Genomic DNA, 24,716 nt, shown 5'->3' with positions numbered 1-24,716 from the left:
CGACAAATCCGCGGTCTATAAATCAGCGGCCATTTTTGGACGGAACTTTTTGACAAGGCAATTGGGAATTGTTTGGTAAACGACGCGAGCATCGTCCTGAAAAATCATGAGGTGAGCGCTTTTTGCCATCATTCCGTCCATCGCATGCCTCCCTCCTCCTCCTCTCGCGGCCTTTTCTCGCGAGCGTCGTTTCGCTCACTTTTCGAGCCGTGCCAGCCACTTCACCAACAGTCGAATTTAAGCGAGTTCAGCGACTATGAATTGTGCGAGATGTGAAAAGAAAAGTAAAAAGCCAAAAGATAAAGAAATGATTGTCAATAAGGAAGTAGACATTTTGATCTTTGCGTTTAAGAACCTTTTTCCATAACGTAGAACAGTGCGCTTTTTGCGAGGTCATCGGTCGATGTTTTCCCTCGGAGTAGGTAGCTCGTTTGTCTCGCGTTTCAATCGCACATCTTATGCAATCGTAATTAGTCAAGAAGATGAATCACCGTTCGTTCACTCGTGATCAGAAAAACATCGACTAATAATGACGTAATCATAATGACGTCTCCGTGTCCAATGTACCACGGAAGCCGTCGGCTTTCTTCTAACCTCCGCAGTGCGTATCCTACTTGCTTTCCGTTTAATTACCACCGCAATGCGCGCCTTTTGAATGGAAAAATCATTTGACTGGATCAGCTTGCGTTTCGAAATCTCAGCTAATGAGGAGTTTTTTTTCCATCGAGGAAACGAAGAAGAGGAGGATAGAAGCTTCGTGACATTTTCCCCTCTTCGGGAACGGACGATTCGTGATCCTATATGATTTACGATGTCGCACCGGTGTACGAAGCCGATGGGAGAAATTCATAGAGAAGAAAAAGAAAAGAAAAAGATATTTCGAAAAAAGATAGAAATCAATGCTCGTCACTTTGCGAAATCTTTCTTGTATTTGAACTCCGAAGGGAATTCGACGAAACGCAACTTTCCGAAATATTTCATGGAGAGTCTTATATAAGCAATAATCGTATGATACGTACTAATTTTATAATGTTAACGCACCGGTGATGCGCGTTAAGATGAAGAAGCGCCGTCGTAGAAGAGCGGAAAGTGGAAAAGGAGGAGAATACTTGGTTATACGATTTGGGTTAGCGCCAGCGTCTTGGCAGCAGCATCGTCGGCGGCATCGCGACGTCGGCAGAGCGAGCGTCGGTTTCGACGCCGGCGACGTCGGGGGTCCGTCACTTGGCGCCCCGATTGCCACGCTATGCCTCTTCCCTAAAGCTCGTTTCACAGCTTTAGAATCGTTTTCGACGAGGTTATTCGACGAGCTCCGTCCTTTAGAATTTCGAGCCGGCTATAATGCAGATCTCACAAAAATCTCTCTTCCTTTCATCCATTCTCCTTTCAAATCTTGAGAAATAGTTGCGAAAAGATCGAGAAAACGATGAGATATATACCATGTAAGTTTTATTCGGTTGATTTGTCACGTGTAGAAAATGTCTTTCCTCGTAACGAGCAACGGTAATCAAGAGGATTATTTCACGGTTCGACGAAAGATACGCCGTAACGAAAGATGAATCAGGCTTAAAGAGCGAGCTAGCGAACGAGCAGCAGCAGCGCCGGCCGGATATCTTTCTCTTCCTTTCGCTAGACTCTCGTACGCGTCTCGCGCACGCGGTCTCACTAAAGATCCGGGCCTATAAATAGCGAGGACCGTCTGACTATGTGTCTGCAATGTCGCGAAATGCGAGTTCCCCCCTGTCTACAGGGACGTCCCGAAGCTCAACCGGTACACTTCTTCTATCGAAATAATCAAGATTCAAAAATTATCTCGGTGATAAGGACGAGAGATGACAATCAAATTAGGCTTCCCTTTCGAAACTATAAAAGGAAAAAGAAAAATGGATAAACGAGATCCATCTCGATATACGGTCATCGCTAATTTCGATATACGGGCGAAAAGGGGAAAAAGCGAAGGGTACTTTCGCATTCGCTATTATTGCTCCTCACGGTAAAGCTATATAAAGCCGTAGCTCTTTTATATGATCATGAAATGGACTTAACCAAGAACGGAGGAAGATTCTTCGAAGCGAAGACGATAAAAAGTCGCACGATGGCAATGAGCCAATCCGCGGGCGCTCTCTTCGGAAGTTACAACGAGCTCTCCGGTAATTCTAACGCAGGTGGTATCCATACCTTCGATGTGGTTAAAGCGAAACACCGTTCCAACACCAGGCCCAGATCTCGTCTAGACGCATTAGTTAGGCTTTCGTTCGGGCTATACCACGGAGCATCGTTTCCCGATCGATGTCACTTTAACTTACCGGATCGCTTTTGGAAAAATCTAATTCTCCGATCGAATCGATGTCCGATCGGCTCCGTCGGTATCGGAGGGAAGTGGAGAAACGATAGCGAAAAATGACGAGAAATGTTGGCGCGAGGCCGAGAGCTTCCCCCAGACGTATACGCGCGCACGCTCGTATGCGGGTATGTAAAAGTCTACCATCTAGGTGGGTAGAATCTACTCGTTGCTGTATGACAAATGTACTACTTATACGACTTCGGGCTCAGCGTCGATCCCACGGGAGCCGTGACCAAGAGATATCGCGCGAACTACAACGATGAGACCCGTCGTGGATAGTCGCACTTTACGTCCCTTTACCATTTTCCATAACGCCTTTCTCAGTTCCGTCAGCGTTCCGCGAACTTTCGGAATAACCGAAGCTCGTTCGAATCTAGTTCATGTACTCCGGTGGGAGAGACCGTTGAGAGACTGCTTGCAAACGAAGATTTGTTGCTACGGAAAGACTCTCATATACTCTACATATTTGCGAACGTCACGGGTCTATCTATTTGGTATATCTTTGACTTTCGAGTTCAAAATCTAACAAACAAATTCCATCTGATTCGAGCTCGAGTTAAAAAGGCGAGTCTTTATAGAAACGCGTTCCTCCGCGTCATCGAAAATTTCGAGGAAGGAAATAAACTAGTCGCAGACGAGGAGAAAACGATAGAAGTTTATCAAAATTTCAGAAAAGGTCTCTAAGGGAATAGGACAGGTACGACCCGTTGAATTATTTTGCGATAAAGCGCAAAGGATAGGAACGTCTTTTACGTGCGTTCCTCTTTTCCGTCTAGCGGGAGTCTACGAGGCGCGATACGGTTCGCGAGACACGCCTAACGATCGTCGGTCCGCATATCCGTGATTCTACATCGGGAAGCAGCTGCATCGGGAATCGCTCGACGCGATCGTTCGTTCCCCTTGTTGAAGAGATTAATGCGCTTTACCTATTTTCGAGATTCGCGACGAGAGAAAAAAAGAAACAAAAAAAAAAAAAAGAAAAAAAAAAAGAAAAGAAAAAAATAGGCACGCGAATTGACGATATCACAGACGAAAGGTGATTCACCTCGTTCGTCTTCGAAAGAAATCGAACGTTTGACTATAGGACATCCTTCGATAAATATCTTTCGAACGTATTCTTTCGTATACTTTCTAACGAACGAACACAGTCGCGACTTTATATCCTGAGCGATGATAGATCCGATCCCGCATTGCGACGCTTTAAATATTCCGCCAGCGCTTTATATCCCCCGACGAGCGCGTACATCTTCTCTTACCCGAAGTGAAAAATGATTTCTACCATTGCGCGACGAATCCCATCCCCACTTTCCTAATATACTTTTATTAAACTCGGTGTTTATGAAATTTCATGGCGATCCATAAATTTCCCTCGCTTCTTAAACGTCTCCAACGACCGAAAACGCTTTCCTCTTTCTTTTCTTCATTTCTCGACTTCATCGATCAACAATGTTGCTTCCAAAGAAACTCTGACGACGCTGCATAGCGCGTCCGATTTCAAGTAGCTCCAACAGCTCTAAAGATTTCTCTCTTTCGGGAAGCTTTGAATCTTTAGCTCCGAAACTTTTTGGCATTGATGGAGCGTCCGGAAAGACGGTACCAGAACTTTGACCTTCCGTCGACGAATCGAAAAAGAACGGACGTTTAAAAAAGTAAAAGGATTTCTGCAACTAGTTTAGCTTCGAGCTTGTGTCCTGACAGAGGGTTAAACGATAGAGACTTCCAGATCGACCTTGATTTGAAAATTCTAATAAAACGATTTCCCAAGAAAGTAGACAAATAGAGAGAGAAACGGGGATTGATGGGTAAAAAGGGACAAAGCGTTCATTGTCGTCTTTCAAATCTCCTTCCTCTGTGAAGAGCTATTAACGGCATCTAAACGCGTACGATGTAAACCAATGCGATTGTAGTTTCTACGCGTTCACAAGACCCAAGAAGAGAACGAGAAAGGGGGAGAGAGAGAGAGAGAGAGAAAACTCTTGCCGAATTTACCGAGGTGGATGCTTTACGAAGAGAGTAGTAGTAAGGTACGCCTTAGGCAACTGCGAAATTAATTAATAGCTACCTTAAGTGACGAGAACCTTTGGCAAACACTTGGAAGTCACGGTTCGGCTTTTCCTTCCAAGCTTCTGTAATAAGATGCATCGACGGGGCGCGCCTATCGCTATGTAAACACTTACATATAACCACCTATTTATATCTATGTACTTTCTCAAAGATTATAAAATTGATTAATCAATTAATAAAACTTTTCGTCCTGACGTTTCGACGGACCTTAAAAAGGAATCGATTCATTATTTATGATATAGAAAGATATTTATTTTACGGTGACGTAATTTATTCACAATTATCGACGAGTTAAGTGCGACGAGATTAGCCTCGAGATATTTACTTTCAAAAACTTGTATAATACTCGTCTCTCTTGGTGGTATATTAGAAGGAACGGTCGAGAGGATGCTCTTAAGTACGATCTTTAAGTACGTAAATGCGAGCACGTTCGAAGGAAATAAATCGTGGAGCGGCCATATTCGAACGCTCGACAGGTCACGTCGAGGTTCTCGAGCCTTCTTTAAGACCCATCCCGATGTCGTCCTTCGATAAGCGAACGTTAATGAGAACGTTCCTTAAGTGGTCGTGAAACCGGAGGGTCGCGAAAACCGAAAGAAACTCGTTGGAAAAGCTCGATAGAAAATACTTTTTCTTGTTTCTTAAAGGATCGTCGCGTGTCATCTATAATTACGTATCGAGCCTTTCCTATCTCAATCAAAATCACGAGTTTGAGTTACGATAATGATTCGATTAGCAGACGATTGCCTTTTTATTTGTAATAAAAATGAGCCAAAGCTTGTCTCGACCTAAAATTCGAATCGACGTTTTATCGGCGAGAAAGTAAGCGGGGAAAATATATATATATATAGTTATTTCCAAGATCGAGAGAGAGAGAGAGAGAGAGAGAGAGAGATGTAGTCCAAGTTGGAAGGTCGTTGTCGCGGCAAGAGGATCGTCACCGTTCTCGAAGCGATAATGCGAGAAGTCTCCTCGTGAAGGAAGCACTCGAGAGTCAAACCCCGTGAAATTCGTGGCGCTTAAGAGGAACGTTTTCCCGAGTCTCTCGTCACCTTCGTGGGATCCACTCGACTTAACCATTCTCGTTCGGACGTGGACGTGCTCTCGGTGTTCTCGTTGGTGTCGGTCTTGGCGATGGCGGTGGCTGCGATTTAACTGGATTAAACGTCGTCCACACCTACACCTACTACTTTTACTTCTTTCTTCTCTCTCTCTCTCTCTCTCTCTCTCTCTCTCTCTCTCTCTCTCTCCTTATCGAACGTTTTACCGACGACAATTTCTTTTGCGGCTTTCAGCAGGCGACTTTGCGACGAAGTGAGGAAATGAAATTATGTTTCTCGCCGAGAAACGCGGAAAAGATGTGAGAACGATGTTTGTCGAACACGGAATATTCCTTCTACCATGAATCTATCTTCAAAGGTGCTTAAATATAATATCATACGTATGCATATATTTTCTTTTTTTATTTCCTCTCGTTTCGAATCGACGACGTCGCGAATAACGATCCTACGAGAGAAAAAGTCTAATATATTATATAATAGAATAGTATAATTTTACTTTAATGAGTATTTTCAAGGATCGATAAAACCAAAGCTTTTAAAACTTCATATGCACGTACTCGCAAGAAGTCAAGCTATGAGAACAAAGGCGAATATCGAATGCCTTAGGGAAATTAAATGGCAAACTAGCCAACGTACTCGTACCTATAAAGTGTCGTACGTGAAAAGGCTAACAAGAAGAAAGACGTCGTTTCTCTCTATCTACCTCTCTACAACTTATCCGTCGTATTTACCTTGACACTCGCGGCATGGACTTAAAACGCGTACGAGGAAAGAAGGACGATCGACCCTATTCTTGGCAAGTACATTACAGCACAATAAGGAGGATCGGCCTTGCCCTATTTTTCTTTTTTCCTCGACGGACGGGGGTACTCTTCTTCCCCCCCCCCTCTCTCTCTCTCTCTATCCCTATCTGTGCCATCCTTTGAACCCGCTAAAACGATGACTCGCCACTTTATCTTCTCGCGGAAGTCCGCATCAAGCTGCGTTTCTTCGATCAGTCATCCATAAGGCGGAAGAAGGAAGTGGAGGAGGAAAAAGAGGAAACGAAGGAGTAACCTCCTCCCCCTTGGCAGTTTTCCGCAGCAAAGTTTCGAAGAAATATGTATCGTGCCTTTCGATATAGTCGCGAGCGAACTAAAGTTCTCGCTCCTCTCTCAAGGTTTGCGTCGAACTCGAGATACGTAAATCTAGTCAAAGATGTGTAAAAGCCGCGAGAAAGCAGATGGTAGTTACTCCCGTTCTATCAGTTCGTTCTTATGAAATATTCTTCGTTAAAATCTTTATAATCGAAAATTCGATCGCAAACGTAAACAGTGCGTACGAACCTCTTTGGTATTAATTAATTCGTTAGTCGGTTGCTTTTACAAAGTATCGGAGAAGCGAGTAAAGGGATCGACTAATAATGGAGCATCACCAAAAGAGACCCCGTTTGCATCGCTCGTAAGCTAGCTCGAATTTCCTGCAATGCCCGTAGGCAGTTAAGAGAACGTACAGAGAAGCTGATATACATACATACGAATATCTTCCGCATATATGTGTGCGAGTGAGGAAGAGACAGTGAGATGGAGAGAGGAGAAGATGTTTGGAAGGAGAGACTGGGAGAGCCAGCCGGAGGCCAATCGCTAATACGTATCCGTCAAATAGAGCAGGCGAATTGGACATTGTTTCGTTTGCCAGCAAACCGATCGATCGGTTCGAATATGGGAAATGTTGCGTGGACTATCCCCCGTGGCGGTACAGGTACATACCGTACTATGAAACCAACAATCGGTAACACGGCACTAAGCTTTCTCGGAGTTCTTCGTCATGTGGCATCGCGGTCATTTCGACGCGAAACGCATCTCTGGAACATACGTCGATGATGTTTTACCGCGAGCGAGGGAGCGTGCGTGGCCGGCCGCTTAGGAGCGGGGGAGAGCTCCCTCGAACCGTGACAGTTTCGATTTAATCTCGCATCGATCGAATGGAAACGTCCTGCCGTGTCTCTCGCTCTCCCCGATCGTATTATTCCCGCTTTATGGTAAATGTACGATTGAGCGCGGCCTCGATTCATCCAAATTCCCCTTCAGCGGAGGAAAATGCTATATCGTTCTACGCGAATATTTTCTCTTATTTATTAATACTTTACGTTATTACGGTTTAGCTATGGTAGAAAAATTGTCGTGATATACCTTAGTCCTATGCCTTTTTCTTATGAGAGACGGCCGGCGGGCTTAAGACTAAGACTAACTTTAAACCGAAAAGCACGTTTCATCGCGTGGCCCGGATTATTTGGTTAAGAATTCGTCGACACCGAATGAAATATGCAGCGAAGAGAGAACGGCCGCGAAGTTTGGACGGCAGACGCGTTTAATACCGGGAACAAAAATTTTCGTCCGAGGGATTTCCTTTCCTTCGGTGCTGTGAGCATCGAAGACAGAACGAACATTCAAGTTCGAAGAAACTTTGATCGTTTCCCTCCAACTACGAGAATTATAATAATGAATTATTAAGAAATTTTAAGTACGAATTACGCCGTTTCACTTAGCTTCAATAATTCTGCTAATTGTCTTAGACGTTTATTATAATCAGGCAATCCTATTTCTAAAAAGAGATGTTTAAAAAATAAATATAGAACGGAGAAATATAATAATTTATCGGTTTACGCAGACTAGACGATATTTAATCGAAATAAGCGAACAAAAAGTTATTCCAGGTGGCATAGAGATTATCGATTCGTCGGATAAATCGAACTGAAAAATAAGAAAATATTTTATCGACACAGATCTATTTACGAATAATTTTTACCATTCAAGAATGTTTTTAAACGCTCGCTATAGCTTTTACTACTTGCCATTTGAGAATATTTTCGTTCGTATTGATTCGCGTCCTGGAAAAGCTGTCTATGTAATAAGTTCTGGAAAAGTCGAACTAGTTGCTAGATCGTTCTAGTTCGCGATAGATCCGCGACAAAAGCCAAGAATTTTTCGTTTTTACAAAGAGGTACGACGTTTTAAGGCGCATTGCTTTGACGTAAAAAAATCATTGAAAGAGGAACGCATCGTTAGTGCCTCCGACGGCATCGCACAGGAGAAGAAGACGTGTGAAGAAGAACTTTCGCGAGAAGTTCAATGGAAAATTGAACGAGCTTGAATGAATGCAGGTATAAACGGGGAGATGAACTATTTTTAAATCAAAAGTCGGTTAGCCAAACATACTCTCGTCGAGGAGTGCCGTTTTGATATTATCGCGAATATCCCTTTTTTCCCGCGGAAAGTAGAGTATTAACGCAAATTCCTCTTATTCTTATATCATTTGTATAATAAAGCTTGTAACATAACGTTGTTTTTCAATCGAATATTATCGATAAGTCGCTCTCGTAACGTAATTCGTGGTTCTAAACGTACGGCATTCGTCAGAGTTGAACGAGCCTCGGCAATCGAACGAATTTTCAAGTGGTCTACGGAGCCTTGTTTGCGCCGAGTGTCGGAGAATATATCGCTGATTAATTCGTCTCTCTTAACGTCAAAATTTAATGCCAAAATGCTTTTAAAAATCTAAAAAAGTTTTTGTGGTCAGCGTCTGAAAAAATATGCGATCCGTTCGGGTGATAATAATAGAGAATCGATAGCCACACTCCTTTATGAGACTGCCGGTAGATTGGTAGATTTTCTTCGCCCGGAAATGGAACGAAGGTCTCTCCTTGTAAAGATCGAGTATGGTCGTCCCGACTAGGAGTGGAAAGATGCTCTTCTAAGTCTGGATCGGTGCATAAAGAGAGAGCGAGAGAGAGCTCGAGTTCGTGGGGGTCCACGACTCTGTGGATCTTCGCCAGGAATAGAAAGCTCTGCACGCTGGCCATGCTTATAGTCAGCTTTTAGTCGTCGACTGAGTCAGGCGCGAGGATCCCGACTTGGTCTTGGCTCTCGTTGACCCGTCGCACTCTCGTCGACTGTCCTCCTCTATCTTCTATCACTTTTCTTCTCCTTTTGGCATCAAGTTACGTTCACACCTAAAACGTAGCGCAACTAACAATCAGACCGCGAAACTTATTCTACCAATGCTTTCGCGAGTGCATCTATGTCGGCTGTTAACGCAAGGCAAAATGAGGATTAGAAATTTGGCTTCGCGCGGATCTTAATTACACGCGTTTCGTCGTTCGTGAAACTATTCGCAAAGCTCTTACTTTTCGAGATATCTCCGCGCCAACGGATCTAGGATTCTTCTTTCTTGGAGCGAGTAGGTTGCTTTCGCGAATAACGACGAGCGCGACGATTTCCGTAAAACGCTCTTCCTCTCTACCTCCTCCTTTTCCTTCTTTTTGCTCGCATTTAAACTTTTCCAATTCCGTGGCATTTCATTTCCCAAACGGTCGAAGCTCTTTCTATCTTTCGTCCTTCCTCTGTTCTTCTTTTATAAGAAAGGGGGAGAGGGGGAGAGAGAGAGGGAGAGAGAAACCGGATTCCTCTTCTTTTATTTTAACAACCGCGAGCGCAGAAGCGTCAGAAAAGTTTTTCAAGAACGTCGTTTCGTCGACGAATCCTACTCTCTTTCTTTCTCTATCCCTCTTTTTCGTAGCGTTTCTACGCGAAGCACCGGTTTTCTTCAGAATCGTAGTCAAAGTCGGTCCAGAGTTCTCTCCTCTTTCTTCTCCCTCTCTCTCTCTCTCTCTCTCTCTCTCTCTCTCTCCCTCCTCTCTCGATGCGTTCGCTTCGCGATGTTTCGGGATGAACGTGGCTTAAAACTTTCTCCGTTCGTTCGTTTTATCGTTAGTTCTTCTCCCTCTATTGTCGTCTCTCACGTAGTCTCTTGCGTTTGGAGTTGTCAACCGTGTTGAAGATATGGCATTGGCCCTCTTTCTTCTCCTTCTCTTCTTCTTTCGACTTTCATATTTCGCGCGTACCTACCAACGAAATTCAAACTCGATTTTTTCCCGATCATATAAGCTCGCGCGATCGAAAGAAATTCAAAAGAAGCTCTGTATTTGCATAAAACGAGGAGAGGGAGGAAGAAGCGGACGAAAGGACGCAACGTTTCGAGATAGAATGTTTCTGTTCTTTAAAAGAAAGAACAAAAATGGCCGTCATGGGTAGCCAGGGTTGGCAAAGATTTGGCATTGGCCCCTGTCTGGTCCACTCTCGTTTCGTCTCGTCTGGCCGCTTTTGCGAGCTGGCGATCTCCGCGAAAGACCGCTCGCCGTCGAACCGAGCGTTTTTCTCGATTTTGCATAGCAAAGCGAGGCCGCTTTCGTCTTGGCTATTTCCTGTCGCATTTTCCACAGGAATAGAACATCGCGTTCGCGATCGTCGACCGCATTTCTCGCGCGGCCGTTTAGAACTTGGTTCTTACCGATATGCGTACTCTGCTTTTCCATGGAAAGTTTCAAGTGCAACGTCCCTTTTCTCAATTTTTCCCTACCCTCTTATGGTACTTCTATCTTTTTCTCCTATGCTCCAAATGTATTTTTAAAGTGTAAACGAACAAAAACGTCAAAAATTCCTTCCAAATGAGAAGAAAGAAAGAAACGAGAGGAACGTTATTTCGTTTTACATTAGAATCGTCATTTTCGAGAACGAGGATCGGCTTTGAGGATCGCCTCGTTGCTCTCGCGTTTAAATGCAAGGCATTGTTCTATGCGGAATGAAAACTTAATTGAACATCCCAACGTTTGCCATTGGTTAAAACTATATTACAAATTTCTTTAGCGCGAATAGACTTGAACAAATTACAGAGAGAATACATCTCCGAAGGCAATTTCTCTCTCTCTCTCTCCCTCTGTCTGTCTCTTTTCATGCGCATACCCTTCTGGCTCGACGCATCAAAGATAAACGAACAATGCCAACTCTCATTCTTTATTTTATCATACGCACGAATAATTCCTGCTTTTCAACTCGTCCATTTATCGTCGATTTCTCTTCCAGTACATATGCGCATGGCACGTACGTACCTATGTACGACGATTAAATTCTTTTGTAAGCATGCAAGAGAATTTGAAGAAGCTCGGCGAACGATGAAATTCATTTAGACTGCACGTGTAGTCAAAAAAGGAAAAAAAAAAAAAAAAAAAAAAAAAAAAAAACCAAAATTAAAAAAACTAATATTATCTAACGGACATTGTGAACCATCCGCCGTATCAAACGATGGTCGATACATCACTGTCTCGTTCAAAGTACACGACAAATGCAAGAGAAAAAGCTTTATCCTTTTCTCTTCTTTTCTCTCAGCTAATCCGTACTTAATCGCGTGAACGATTCGAAATCCGATGCTCTCGATTACCTGACAAAATGCAGCGGGTCTGCAATTTTCAGCTCGATCGGAGCGCAAGATGAAACTACCCCTGTAAGGAAGTTCAAAATTTCCCGTCGAGGGAAAGCGATAAGGGAAGAGAGAAGGAAAATGGATATGAGACAGAGAGAGATAGAGAGAGAGAGAGAGAGTTAAGCCTCGTGGCTTCTTCAGGATTTAGGTTAATGATTCTTAAAGATTATTTTTAAGCGGAAAGAACCCGAGTTCATTTTTCCGTCGATCGTACCGCCGAGAATAAGAGTGGCTTAGGTCTGTGACTTTGATCGTTCATCTCTTCCTGTCGATTATATAAAAGGAGGCATTCGATTCTTCGATTAAGTAAGGTAGATCATGAGTATTATAAAAATCTCCTGGCCCATTTCACGGCATTTATCATACTTTAAAGGGGTTCCTTTCTTATTTATGATTTTCAATCGAAATACTTTCGAATCGAAAAAAATTTGAGGACATTATACGCTTCATAAATCAAAGCTATCGCTTTAACGCACCTAGATACATATGCTTCTTGTTATATGTATTCATACCCTTTCAAGTAAATGATATATAAATATGTGCATGCTGATAAGTTATCATATAAAGCCACGCTGCCTGTTGCTTACTCCCCTGAATTTAGTTACATACATATATACTACGAATAACTCAGGTTCACATGCGTCATTTTGCTTTCCTTATTTAAATGGAAAATGTGAGAGGAAAGGAAAGATAAACGATCGAACAGGTTAAAAAGGGGAATTGCGTGGAGGCAATTCTTATAGATATTCCTATTTTTTTTGTTCTTTCGTAATTCTCTACCCGACGGCACTCTCGTCTTAGAACAGAGAGTTTCTTAGGGACCTGTTGACGATACTCGAAAGTCCTTTTGAAAGAAAAAGAAGTGACGTACTCGTGGCTCGACTCGACCCGAAGCTCAGCTCTTGTGAAGCAAGAAGCGTATCGTAGCGGCGCATTTCCAGCAGCCAAGAGGCGCAATTCGATTAACGATCTTGAGGTAGAAGGTTCGCCTTGAAGGTGCCCCTAATAACCCCCGCGCAAAATTACGCTTTGCGCTTATTGAATTCGAGCGGTTGCCGCGCGTTCGATAAGAAGAGCGGCCCTCGGTGATTAATGACGAGGCGCCTCTGCGAGACCAGGCACGAGAGAGTACCTGGTACGTCTCTAGTCTCCCTCCTCCTGTGTGGGAAGATTAACGGCCTTTCTTCGCCAATGATCCCGAATCGTTTTTCGATTTTCGCGCCTCGAACTCGACAGCTCCGTCAAAGGCAAAAATACCTTTCCTTTTAATCGCTTTTAATTCGCGATAACGCTCTCCTCGAGTTCGATTCACGAAGAAAAGAAAAGACCGGTGTCTTTTCGGCGCGCACACAAGCCCGTTTATCCTTTTTCTATTTGACGGGAATTAAACTCGACTCGACCTTTGCGATAATTATTTTTCGATGGCGTTTCAAAAATGAAATATTTCTCGACGAGATGACGTTAACGACGGTATCATTGGAGGTCTCTTTACTTTTTTCTTTTTTCTTCTTCTTTTTTTTCTTTTTTTTTTTTCTTCTTTTTACGTACGTACCTTTAAGTCCAAAACTCGCGGAACACAATTGTTCGACTAAATTCCAAGAGACAAGTATATAAGAGAAATATACCAGACGATAAGCTTCAAATACGTCGGTCAAAAGGTCTCGCAGTAATCCAGGATGATTGCACTAGGAGAGTCTTGCCTAGTAGTCCGTCGACCAATCCAGCTTAACTACGAACAGGACTCGGCCGTTATTATTACGAGCAGGACGATGAGTAGAAGATGGTGGACGACTACGACTACGTCGACAACGTCGACATCGTCGTTGATAGAGAGCGGAGAGTACAAAGGGTTCTCGAGATGCGAGGACAATGTGGCGCCGAGTGGCTCCGGAGCTCGATCGAAATTGGGGTCACCATCGGATATATGCGCTGGTGAGAGAGAGAGAGAGAGAGAGAGAGAGAGAGAGAGAGAGAGAGAGAGAGAGAGAGAGAAGGTGAGGCTTGGGCAAGGGTGAGGGCGAAAAAGGGGACGATGCAGAAGACTCCGTATGCAACTACCCTCTCGTGCGAGGGTGACATCGGTTAAAGGACCACAATTTTGTCCTTAGGGGGTTGCAAAGTCGATCGGCCGAGAAAGAAGCCATAAGAAGCTTGGAAAATATTTTCCCCCTGTCTTTTCTCGTTCGTGAGTCGAGCGAGAAATCGTTTCGTTGCTAGCACCGTCAAGTTTTCTTATAAACGTAGACGTCGATACTCGTGGGATTTTATATATTTGAAAATATTCAAATATTCGTGCGTGGTCTTGGTTACGTTATCTATATAACCACTTTGTTTGTCGTTGACGGTCATTGAATTCGTGGTGTCGTTGTTCAGTAATTTGAACGCTTCGTAAATATAGTTTCAACGATTTTACGGTAGTTAGCTACGTTCGATCGCTTTTGCGGATTCTTTGAAATACATTACCCAAATATATGCGCGCATGAACCCACCTGCGTGAAACTAAACGAGAATAAACGAACGTCGACGATGACGTTAACGACGCATCAACGGAACGACGTCAATAAAAATGTTCTACTGAAAATAAGCGCAACGCATCTACTACGAATAGAAAACTATCTATATTCGCGTTCGCGCGCGAGCGCCGTCCTGTCGAAAAAAAAATTCCATCTATATTTAAACTTATCTCCGATGAAATGAACGCCGTGCGTCAATGATATCGACGACGTCAATGCCTGTGATATCGCAATATACCCTCTCGAATGATAATACATCGTAAAAAGTCATCTAAATTTAAAAAACATTTTCACGTACGATAAGACGCTCCTTAAAAAGTTAGTGCAAAAATATAGCAGTCGGTAGCTCCGATCGAATAGTCCGATTTTCCAAATTTGGAGTCATATGGAAAAATGGAAAAAAAAGAAAAAAAAAAAAAAAGAAAAGAAAAGAAACACATCCATATTCCTTGAATCGATTCGACAAAGCGACGTGGAAATATGCACGAATGAAAAACGGAGCACTCGTCTAACTCGTACAGAAAGATTCGCATTCGCGCGATTCAATAAACCGAAAAAGGAAAGAGGGGAGGAAGGGAGGGAGGGAGGGAGGAAGGAAGGAAGAAAGAAAGATAGAGGCTCGTAGAGGGGAAAGGCAGAACGAGGGATGAAAAGAGACGATAATGCTGCTGGTATTTTGACATTCACCGTGTAGAAAAAAAGAAGAAGGTCGCGCGACAAAAGGTCGAAGGGTAATACGTCAGGTCAATGGAGGAGAGGTTGGGAGGAAGAAGCGAAGCTCGACTGGAGACGGGCGATGATGGTGCTATCGGACAGAGAGAGAGAGAGAGAGAGAAGAGAAGGGAACGGACTAGAGAGTGTCAGGGAAAAACTAATTTCCCGTGGAGCCTTTAGGTGCAACGATGCCGTATTAAAAGCCCGGAGGACTTGCGCGCCCTTTCGGGCACGAGTCAGCAAAACCTTTTCGGTGATTCGTTCCACCGTCAAGCAGCTCGTTTTCTTTTTCTTCCTCTTTCAGCTTCTCCAACGGCAAGAGGGTCCTAGTAGCCGCTATAATTTATACTCTTTCATATTCAAGCAACCCCTTACGAGTTACGGCCACGTAAATCGGCTTGCATCGCGACCTAGCTGCGCCTAACTCCGACGGAATGGCGCAGGAATTCGCTCGGTTTCCGCCTATTCTTTCATCATTTTTATTCTTTTCCCGAGCTCTTCGCGTCTTGGACGGATATTAGATTGTACGGGATAAATAAAGTGAATTCCATAAAAAATAAAGAGAGAGAGAGAGAGAGAGAGAGAGAAAAGTTTTGAATTTTGAATCGGCGGAAATCAAAAGAAATCTTTGCTCGAGATTGCATCTCATCACTGAAGATCTAATTCATTTGTTTTGCTGGCAATTGTTCTTACGGATCGATGAAAAGAGGGAAAGGTGTAATAGTGAGGAGTAATAGTGAGGGAGTAAAGGAAGTTGAAAGCGTGCAAGCGGAAACGGAAGGACGAGATCCTCCGGGCGAGATAGAGATACATACATATGCGCTTTACATGGTTTACAGGAGGGCAGAAACGGTAAAACAAGCTTGGCCGGTGTTGGTAGCGTCTCCGCTCCGCTCATGCGCGGCCGGCACGCCGCGAAATTGCGGTAATTTCGTTAGCCGTGCAAACGACGTAATGAAATAAAACCGTCGACGAGGATACACCTCGCATATTCCGTAATGGTACGATTTTAATAGCTCCTGCCCGGAAGGAAGCATCTTTTTATCTCGCACTACGTATAAGCTTCTTCGAGCTCAGCATTGTTTCTGATCATCTCTTCTTCCTATTCTCATTCGATGCGTCGGTATCGTTCCATCCTTCGACGTAATAAATGCGTTTAATTGAAAAATTAAAAAAATAACGATAGATAAAGAAGAAATGTCGAGGAGCGAGTAAGTAATCGTTGTCGAGATATGCGGAAACGACGCGGAGCTTAAGTTTCGAAAGGTGATATAGTGTTTAGCGTGGGAAATGAAAGAGGCAAAAGGAGGAAAAAAGGGTAGGACCGCGACGTGATAAATAAGTTCGCGGATATTGTGTTTCGCTTCTGACCTTTAAGGCAGTTCACCCCCTTGGCCTCTAGTCGAGCTGCTAGCGGAACCCCACTTGGAGTTTCAATAACGCTCGCGGCATAAACTCAGTTTAGCATAAAGTATTTCGGCGCTTGCCTGTGGAACAAACCTCTCTCTCTCTCTCTCTCTCTCTCTCTCTCTCTCTCTCTCTCTCTCTTCTCTTTTCTCTTCTCCTCTTTACTTACTTCACTCTATTCCGTGCTACGACGTACCTTTTTGCGAGCCACGTAAACGCTCTCTCCCTTCCTTCCTCTCTACCTCTCTTGCACGCAGAAAGGCATTTATGGGAACAATTTACCCGAGTCAATCTGTAAAGGCTGTCCTTAAAAATATAAACATTTCTTTGTCCAAGTTTCGAAAATTGAATTTAATCCTTAAAGGAATGTTTAATTAATCCTGAAATAACGTTAATTTCTTTTAACTCGTCCTATTTTTGTTCTTAGAAAATCATAATGATAATGGCCAATACATTGGAAATCTATTTTACAGAGAAAAGAAAGAAAACGAAGAAGAAGAAACGCAAGATTTTTAATAATTTTTATCGTAGTCTTTGTCCACGAGTAATTCTATTTCTGTGTACTCTTCTAAGAAGGTCAGCGTGAAGATGGTCGCGAGAACGACTTTTCGACGAGCGCATAAATTTTTACCGGTAGTCCGATGTTATTTACGACGATGGGTCGAAGACTTCTTTCGAAGTTCGTTGCGGTCGTATCGCTTTTACCAGGCGCTAAACTTATTAAAGTTTCTTCGATCATCTCTCCTCGCGATATATTCGCCCCTTCGTCTCATCTTGGATGATCTTCGACTCGGAATAAAAAATATGAACGTCAGCGAGTATAAAAATTTTCTTATGCGAGAGTCTTTAAAACGATTTTCAGGTGTTCTTGGGACTCTTTGCAAAAGAAAATTCTTTAGAAAATCTGTCGCGAGGAGTGTACGAATTCTTGACGTTACGAAGGAGGATAGTCAAGGAGCTTCGAAAGAGATAGAGAGCGTGGGTGTGTGTATACGTACACATGTAAAGGGAAGAGGAGGGTACATCTTCCGGCTCACAACTGCCTGGGAATTTCTTTTCTGCATCGGGAACGGAGGTTTCCTTTTCGAAGGCAATGTCGAATTCGAAAGCTCGAAATTCCGTTTCACAGTCACGCGCCGAATTTATCTCCTCCCTCGCTACCGCCCTTTCCTCCCTTCTTATCCTCTTCGCTCGTTATCGTTAAGCTCGGTGGTCGGAAGGAGAAGAAGGAAAGAGAATAAGTCGAAAAAAGAAAAGACGGTGGATCTTTGATGGAAGGAAAATAAGAGCTATTCGATCTCTTCAAATTACAATCAAGCTAAATATATTTATAACTATTATTAATCTTGACAGTTTATTAAAACTGTATAGAATATGAATGAAATTTTAGTTATTTGTCTTGTCCTTTTTTTTTTTTTTTTGAACAAAATAATTAATTATACCGTAAAACCTATAGAGAGTATAAAGTTTTCTGAAGCGCGTTCATATTAGAACGAGGTTTCGCTTGAACGCAAAATTTACGAAATATTCAAGATCTAATCGAAAGAACGAACGCGAGAATAGAGGTATAAAAAGAGTAGAAAGGAGAGGAGAAAGGAAAGGAAGGAGAAGAGAAAAGAGAGGGTGGTAAATGGAGGTGGAAGAGGGTTCGTGAAAAATGCAATGCTATCGAGAGGAGAAAAACGAATGTGCGTTCGTGCGGAACACGTTGGAGACGTATGTATGCGCGTGTGTTGAGCGTGCCTACACTTTTGTTCTCTCTCTCTCTCTCTCTCTCTCTCTCTCTTCCAACCCCTTTGGCTATAGCTACGTGTAGATACAAGAACAGGGTGCGCGCTCGATGTAGAATCGATCGTGAAACTGCGATATGCTTTTCGAAAGCGAAGCGAATGATAAATCGTCGAGGATTTCTCTTAGCCATTTTGTGTTACCAAAGCGTTTATTTGAAAGAGGGAGAAAAAGAGTAAAAGAGGGAGAGAGGGAAAGAGAAAAAGTGGTATATGACGCGCGAAATCAGTGCCTTTCGAACGCGAAGAGAAGCTCCGCTTCCGCGCGAAGTGATACTTTTCTTGATTTACGAGTAACAATGTTCGAAAAGTTCGATCGATGAGATATCGATAATGGAATCGGCCCGCGTAACGATCACTAACTCTAACGGATGGCCAATGCGACATTACTTTTTTTTTTCTCTTTTCTAACTCGTTACTTATAGATATCTTTTGATATAAACGAAAATGTAAAATTTGAAAGCGATACGGATACATCGGTAATCCAATGATACCGATAGATAAATTCATAGGAGCCAAGTCGGGAAAGGGGACTTCCTTATTCCCGTATGACTTCGAATGCGAGTGTAAATTCGTAAAATTGACGTTGCAGGTGCATCTAGTAATAAAAGGAGAGTTCGAAGTTGTCGATGTGCGCGAGGATGAGACGTAAAGTCTTCGGTCAGCTTCGTCGAAGGTTGCCGTGGTAGGTAAGTAACGAACCGTGAGTAACTAACGGCCGTAAAAGCACGAAGACCGGCGTACGACCCTTCTCGCTCGTAAACCGCTGGCACGTGCTTCTCCTCTCTTCACTTCGCTTCTCTCGCGTCGAGCATCTTTCGAAACGAGTTTAACGTGCAAGACGACGTGCTGCTAGCTGCTGTTACAGTTCCTGGCTATAATACGTACGAGTATATTCGAGAAAGGGCAGACTACAACGACACTTAGCTAAACCCATCCCCTTTTACATTCTTTTCTACTTTGCCTATAAAACTTTCACGCGATATAACAAGATAGCTGATTGCATTTCGAGATTAATCGTTCTCGAAAAGACATCTTGGTGATACGACATAAGAGAGATAGAAAGTATAAGTAGGAAAGATAAAGGAAAGGGTAGAGAAAGACAGTCGAAGTTTGATAGGAGACATAAACCCAGTCCGATATCCTGTTTATTGAACGCTGTAATGTGTAACAAGAAGGAAGAAGGAGAGAAGCTCTACGAGTCGAGCTCGATCACGTGGAAGTTTACTCGACGATAATTAAGTGAACGAGGCATCATCGTAGGAGGTTAAACGATATCGAAACGAAAGTGCCGTCGAGTTATCTCGAAAATTGCTTCTCCGTTCGAAGAACGAAGAAACCGACCGATCGAAAGAATTATTAGATTCGAGACTAGCAGAGTTCCGTTTATCGATCGGTCAAATTGAGAGAGAGAGAGAGAGAGAGAGAGAGAGAGAGAGATGAGAACCATAGTCCAATAGAGATGTAAGAAGATGAAAAGAAACGTATAACTTGTCCTTTAATTCACCCCATGGTCGAATTTAACATGACCTCGTTCCAAGCGGTTCTCCTTTTTCTTTTCTTCGATTCTATCTATCTCTTCTTCCTTCTTTTCCATCTCTTTCTCCATTCGGTTAGCTATTTTCCAAGAGCTTCGATCTATTCAATCTCGATGCAAAGGCGATCTCACGTGCAGTAATAGCTTGTCAGCCGCACCGAGCTTGCAGCTGATAAACGGTAGCCTCCCTGGGCAATCCTTTTTTAAGGCTCTCTGGTACGAATGCGTTTCACCTTTCCTTATTCCTTCTTTCCTCTAACTTACGTATTCAGTAGTGCTCCTCGAGCTTGCTATGCAACCTATTATTCTCGATTATACTCTTCCCTACCCGACCCGACTAACTTTTACCTCGGTTACGCAAAATTTGATAAACCGACAAAAGCTTGCTTTACCTTCGCATATAACACGCGCTTTATTGGAAATGGACTGAATTTTTCTTTTTTTTCTCTTTTTTTTTTCTCTTTTTTTTCCCATTTTTTTTGTAAACTCGAATCCTTTAATAAATATTTAAACGTTTGATGCATAACACGATATCGTTTATTTAAAACACGCGATCGGTTGCTTTGCCTATATGCTGGATTTTCCAAAAATATTAAATTCTCCATACGTTTACTCAAGAACCAATAGCAACATAATTATATATTTAACATGAAAATTAATGATAAATATCGATCTTTAAGCGGAATGTTGCGTATATGTTAAATATTTATTTAAGATAATATATAGCGCACTTTATCATTGAGTACCTTTATTATTAGTTCGTACGTCGAAGTGGATTCGACGTGACCGATCGTCTCCGTCCCTTATCCCTTTTTTCCTCTCTTCTTCTCGTACCGTCTCTTTTCTTTCTTTCTTTCTTTCTTTTTTTTTTTTTATATCTCCTCTTCGCGTAGGACGACGGGCCATTGAAAATTTCGTCTCACGTACGGGGTCGCAGCCGAAAATAAATTCAAACGACCGAGAGAGGACCGAGAGAGGAGGAGAAGCCGAGAAAAGACAGAGCCGACTTGCGAGACCAATATTCCCGATAGCACCAGGGTAAGATGGACGTTTTCTCATTTCCGCGGAGCGACCCTTTGGCCAGATTCTCGTGACCATCCATCGTTTGTCTTCCGTGAAAGATGTCATCCTCGAAAATAAAGAGAAAGAGAGAGAGAGAGAGAGAGAGAGAGAGAGAGAGAGAGAGAGAGAGAGAAAGGAGAGCTCTGACAGAATGGAACCGCGACGACGTTAACGGCGATTATATCTCCATTATATTCGACAATTTCCAGAAAAATGGACGAACATGAGGCAGCACTTTTCTCTCAGCCGTGATTCTTAACGAGATATAAAATCGTCGAGCAAACAACGTCGATCCTAGATACGTTTCAAATAAAATTGGAATGAATTCCGTGTCTTTCTCTGATATTAAACGTTTTGACTATTAGAAGACAAAAATATCAAATGCGATACGATCGAGTACGAAACAGTGTTATGCGTTTCTATCCTTTTGGAATTTTTTTTAATCTAAAATTTTCTCCGATATGATCCTACTCATAGAATTCTTTGGATTATATATATATATATATATATATATATATATATATATATATATCTATATATAATAGTTAAGCTTCATCTTTGAAAACTCATCGCGTTTAAAGATACAATAGGTTTTATATAACGCCGATGAAATATGGCCGAATAGATAGAGATATTCGATTGGTTCGCATAATAGTCGTATTATTAACGATAGACGGTGGATGACTAGCAACTAGGAACGTCGCTCACTTGTTGCGCCATATATTTTGCCTTAGCATTTTATTACCTGCATCGCGAGAGCGACCGGCGCGTAATTGTTTACGCGCACTTGCGGCACGGTAAAAGCGCGCACGGCCGGCCATGTTTTATCGTTGCAATGAAACCGAATCGCCGTACGGTAGTTGCCCGGGCTAAATCGCGCGATATGGAATTCCCACGGTATTTACGACTAAATTACGTGCGTACGCGTACAAAATTAAAGAGAGATAAAACGCCGGTATTACGAGCCACGGATATAAACTTAGCTGTGTTCTTAGCTCGTTAGAGGAGGGTGTAAAACAGGAAAATACTCTTTTCGTCCTTTCGTACCGACCACCAACTTTTTCCTACTTTCATTGATACGAACATTTTCGTTTTTCTTTTCTTTTCTTTTCTTTTCTTTTCTACAATTTTTGCGTAAGTTCTCGAGTTGCTCCTATGTACGATTGCGTGCCTTTCGAAAAGATTATAAGAAAGATAAACTGTCGGCCGTATATCTAAATACGTACGACGGCAAATGTTCCGACGTCGAAAAACCGAAGCGATTCTTTATAAAATCGATTATCGATGACATACCTCCATAAAAGCCATCACTTTGAAGCTTATGAAAATTTGATTGGCCTTGGCCCGTGTTTTAACCCTTAGTATCTTCCAGATCGTTGTCACGTAAGCGAAACGAATCGAGAACGACGCGACGAGTAATGACAATGGAAAATATTCCAACTTTTTTTTTCGTTTCTATCAAACTTTATCGTTTGTATGAAAATTTATTTCTGCGATACGAGGAAGGGAAATGACGATCGTAAAAAAGAAACAAAAACGTAATGATTTAGCGGTTTATAAGAACGACACGAAGGGGCTGTTACGATCGATTCTACGAAAACAAGACGGATATCGTGTTCCGGTGAGAGTGAGAAAAATAGACAACGAAGCTACAGGGACGAAAGGGTCGTAAGTGAATTAGAAGAAGACAGAGCAAGGTATGCGTTGTGTGTGTGTGTGTGTGTGTGCGTGCCGTTGGCTCGGACGTGCTTGCATAATCCGTTGTCGCGGAAGACCCGCAATATCACGGGTAAAAATCCCTCCTAGCGTAGCAGTCCTCGCTTTTCAAGACCCTCGAAGTCAGCCACGCGTCCCTCGAAAGCGATGAATCGCTACCCCTGACGGCCTAATATGTACGACACGAGGGGCAAAAGCTAGGGGTTACTTACTCCACTAAATTCCATTCGGATATATCCCGAAAATATACTCGCCCGACTTTATCTCATTCCGTTAAACCGATAGTCGATCTCGCGACATTAATTACTTTTCCGAAAAACAAGGTGAATTATTAAGGATGTTTATTTCGCAGTCGAGACTTCTTTTTTAAGAAAATCAGATTCAAAAAGTCGGAGATAGATTAGAATCGCATATGTCCAACGTAATTACTTTTCTTGGCGAAGAAATTGTTTTCCATTTATAACTTCGAGTTATAGGACGATCATTCAATTACTGTATAAACTTTTCCTTTTAAAAGGAACTATGAAAAATGGAATCGCTTTGATATCGCGTATTAAGGCTAGATTACGGATCTCGTGTTTCATGTCAGCTGAAAATGTCGCTTTTAATTAACTCGGTCGGAAATATTAAAAGATATTTCGCAATAATTATTAGCGGCTCGACGACAAGGCCGGTCCCGTATCTCATCGAGTAGCGTTGACGGCTCTTCAAAAGGACAATGAATTTCACGACGCGGGGAGATTTACTGCAAGTTACAAAAGTCGCATTATAGTTTTCGATAGGCTCACCCATTTGCACGCACACGCGAACTATTGTCCAGTTATTCAGCCGGCCGGTTATCGTCCGCCATCATAGCCGCAACGCCAATCCCCATGTTGCTTGTGGCGGTACGTGACAAAAGGAGGTTAATGTGGTCGCTCCGGCAATCACACGATTAATTTGCCAGCAACTTTTCATCGTGATAATTATCTCGAATTAATTTTCCCGAAAGCATTTAAAGCACTGTGATACGGATGGTTGATGAACGAAAGCTAGTGGAGTGGAGTAAATGAAAAGGGCCAAGGAGGGAGGGAACTCGATACTCGTTTCAACCTCGCGAGCTTTTCTCTCTCACACCGGCTTTTTACGCGTATCAACCCCTCTAATTTCAGCGAACACTGAAATGCGTGGTTTGTAGTGGAATCTTGCCTGGTAACGGCTCTCTCTCTCTCGCTCTCTCTCTCTCTCTCGTTTGCTCACGGAAAGCTACGCGACTCTTCTATTTTCTCCACCACCCTTCCTGCTGTTCTTTATTTTCGCTTCAGCCGAAATGATACGAAAAGGGTGAAAGCGAACAAATGCTCTTTCGCCTCTCTCTTTCGGCAAACTAATTTGAGAAATCTAGAATATGCGTAGGAAACATAAAAAAAGAAGAAGGAAAAAAAACAAAACAGAAAAGAAAACAGGAAAGTAAAACAAAATAAAACAGAATAAAAAAGCAATGATACTTGCTTGTCAATCGATAGAAATACATATGGATCGTGTAGATGGTTTTTTCCTCGACGTAGAGAATAAATCGATCGTCGACGGAAGCTGATCGATTAGGCAGATGGAAACGTTTAATAATAAAATTCTGTTTTTGGCAGAGAAACCGAGAATCTCAACGATTGTGACGAAAGCTGTGGTTAACGCGTCCAAGGTGTGAAGAGAAAAAGAGAGACGCGGCATTGGCGTTCGGTCTCGTACGAGTAACGAAGGAAAATGAAGAAAGAGGAGAGGGGAAAGAGCGAGACGGGGAAGAGGAGAAAAGAGCAATGTACCTTTGCCATGCGTCTCTCGCCTTTCTGCGGCCAGACGCAATAAATAAATAAATGCCTAGCTAAACCCTTTTAACTCAGCACCGGTCCTCTCTCCCTCGGCGCCTCCATCTCTACCTCCTCCTTCTTCTCCTTCTCCTCCTCCTTCGTCATCTCCTCTCGAGAGAACGCACGTATACGACTACATCGTGTTTCGACTCCCCTATCTATTTATACCCCAAAGCCCATTGATCGGTCCTCTTCTTTCGCATTCTACTTTCGAGATCGCGTCGCGTCTTTCTCGTTTAATCCAAGAGACAGAGAGAGAGAGAGAGAGAGAGAGGGGGGGGGGGGATGGGGAGGAAAGGGAAAAAAGAAAAATAACGACTTCATCGATGGAAAATTTCTTTTGGATATTAGGTAATAGTCGAGTTTCGAA

General features: G+C 42.8%; 1 protein-coding gene across 4 annotated transcripts in view; it reads right to left on the bottom strand.

The window, feature by feature from the left end:
- LOC124432073 (protein rhomboid) overlaps positions 1–24,716 on the bottom strand; it is a 233,787-nt gene that overhangs the window by 108,329 nt on the left and 100,742 nt on the right. The window contains exon 1 of one of the 4 annotated variants that reach the window (XM_046980641.1): positions 20,471–20,489. The exons of the other annotated variants lie outside the window; for them this stretch is intronic. The gene's annotated coding sequence lies outside the window, so the exon portion shown is untranslated. Of the gene's footprint in view, positions 1–20,470; positions 20,490–24,716 lie in introns of those variants that run through there. 4 annotated transcript variants of the gene reach the window in all.

Source organism: Vespa crabro, chromosome 1, assembly GCF_910589235.1.
Source record: "Vespa crabro chromosome 1, iyVesCrab1.2, whole genome shotgun sequence".
In the NCBI taxonomy this organism is placed as follows: Eukaryota; Metazoa; Arthropoda; class Insecta; order Hymenoptera; family Vespidae; genus Vespa; species Vespa crabro.
This window is presented reverse-complemented; position numbering and strand designations above follow the sequence as displayed.